Here is a 2,591-nt window from a genome sequence, read left to right on the forward strand (position 1 = left end):
TTTAAATTCCTCTGTATCTGCCAATTCCTTTCTATATAATGACTCAATATATTCCTTCCATCTTCTTGTAATACTTCCTGGATCATTTAATATTCTGCCCAAAGCATCCTTGATTACAGCAACTCTAGGTTTGAATCTGTGGTTATTCTTAAACTCTGCAAGGACAGATAGATAAGACCTTCGGCTCTCCTGTGGTACTTTCTCTAAATTGGATGTTTTTTGAGCTAGGAATTTTTATGGCCTGCTTCTGCTTCTGAAATTAATGAATCTTTTTTTTTTTAAAGTTAGGCCCAGGTCAGGCTTTAGATGGAGCCCAGGTACAAAATGGGTCATACAGTCCTCTCACTTTCATTGATGGCAGCTTTCTGCACTAACCTGCCAGACCAGTTTATCAGCATGCTATCAGTAGCAGAAGTTCTTCATACTAACCTGCCACACTTGTTCATCAGCATATGCAAGCAGTTTTACAGAAGCCAAGACAAGCACAATTAGGAGGAAAACAAAATTCAAAATTTTTTGGCAGGACTTACTATGGCAGTACTCATGTCAAGCTGTCAATAGCAGTACCCACTTCCTAAACAACATGCCTCTGGAAACTGAATGAAGTTAGGAAACTACAATAGTTATAGAAATGGTTCAGGTCTTTTGTTCATAGGGTCACTATGAGTTGTGCTTGACTCAATGATGATCAACAATAACAACAACAACGTTGGTACCCAGGGTTCTGATTGTGTATCCAAGTAAGGTGAATTTCCTCACAGTTTTAGTGTATCTATCATGATATTGCCTATAGATCTAATGTTAACTTTTTTTGTTTTCTTGATATTGAGAAAACAATATGTATAATTACATATTGACGGTTTTATTCATGTGCAACATGTGCTTCAAGTCCTCCTCACTTTAAGCGAGCAATGTTGTGTCATCTGCATAACACAGGTTATTGATGAGTAATTCGAATCCAGATAGTGGCAATTTCAGGTGGTTGTTTATGTTGTCCTTATGTACTGTTGAGCTATCTACAACTCACAACCACCCTATGCACAATAGCTCCGAACTCTGCTTTACATTAAAAAAATTTCGCTGTTACTGACACACCTACCATCATTATCCCAGTTAGTGTGTCAATTCGTCTCAGTCAGAGTCTTCTCCTGCACTATCCTTTAACCCTTCCAAGCATGATACCCTTCTCCAAAGGCAGATCTCTCTTGGCTACATACCAAAAGTATGTGTGACAGAGCCTAAAAAATCCTTCCATCCAAAGAGCAGCTTGGTTTCACCCTATCTAGAACATACCTGTTCATTCTCTAGGCAGTCAATAATATGTTCAATACTCTACTCCAGCACCACAACTCAAAGGTCTCAACTCTTTGACATTCTTGATCATTGCCCCACACTCCAATGCAGTAAGTAATTGAAAAGATTATTGCCTCTTAGTCTCTAGACTGACATCCTCACCCTTCAGCACTCTGGAGAGGTCCTTGACAGCAGATTTTCTCAGTGCAATTTGTATTTGATGTCCTGACTCCTGGTGCCAAGAGTTGATTGTGGAACCAAGCAAGCTGAAATTGTTAAAACTCTCAATCTCTACCCCATCTATAATGATGCTGCCAATTGGCCCAGTGGTGAGAATCTTCAACAGTTTGATGTTGAGCTTTAATCTATATTTTTTTTACCATATTTTTGACCCTCTGCAGCAAATGCTTCTGGCCCTCCACAGTTTCAGAAACTAAGGTTGTGTCATCTGCATCATGCAGGTTTTTAATGAGTTTTCTTCCAATCCTGAAGACACTATCCTCCACATAAAATCCAGTCTCTTTAATGGTCTGTTCTGTATACAGATTGAAAAGATATGGAAACAGAAGGCAGACCTTACGCACTCCTTCTCCTGATTTTGGACCATGCATTGTTTCCTTGCTCTTTTTTAACCACTGCCTCTTTGTCCAAATAAAGGTTTCACATGAGTACAATCAGGTGTTCTGAGATTCCCTTTCTTCTGAAGGGCAGCCATAATTTGTTGTAATCCACACAGTCAAATAACTTTATATAGTCAATGAAACACAGATAGATATTACTCTGATACTTTCTGCTTTTAGCCAAGATCCAGCTGACACTGGAAATGAATGCCCCTGGTGTTACAGCTGCTTCTAAACCCAGCTCATATTTCCGGTAGTTCTCTGCCAGTGTACTATTCCAGTCATTTCTGGATAATCTTCAGCAGAATTTTGCTTGTGTGTGATATTAGTGATATTGCTTGATAATTTCCACACTCTATCAGGTCACCTTTTTTTGAACTGGGAATTAATGTGCATCTCTTCTAATCAGGTGGCCAGGTGGATGTTCTCCAGATTTTGGGGCACAGTGTGGTAGTCCAGGGCTGCATCTGTTTGCTGAAATATGTCAGTTGGTATTCCATCCAATTCCTGGGTCCTTGGTTTTGGTTTTTTTTTTTTTATTAAATTTTATTACTTTTAATGAACATTTACAGGGATTTGGGGTTTTCATTCCTTCATTGCTGCACCATTCTCTCTACCCTCCTCCCCAGTTTGTTCTTCTTCCCCGCCATCCGAATGTCTGTTTTAATTGTCCAATTG

The sequence above is a fragment of the Elephantulus edwardii genome, unplaced genomic scaffold, assembly GCF_000299155.1.
Source record: "Elephantulus edwardii isolate Elephantulus edwardi_28Jun2011 unplaced genomic scaffold, EleEdw1.0 scaffold00196, whole genome shotgun sequence".
NCBI classification, from domain to species: Eukaryota; Metazoa; Chordata; class Mammalia; order Macroscelidea; family Macroscelididae; genus Elephantulus; species Elephantulus edwardii.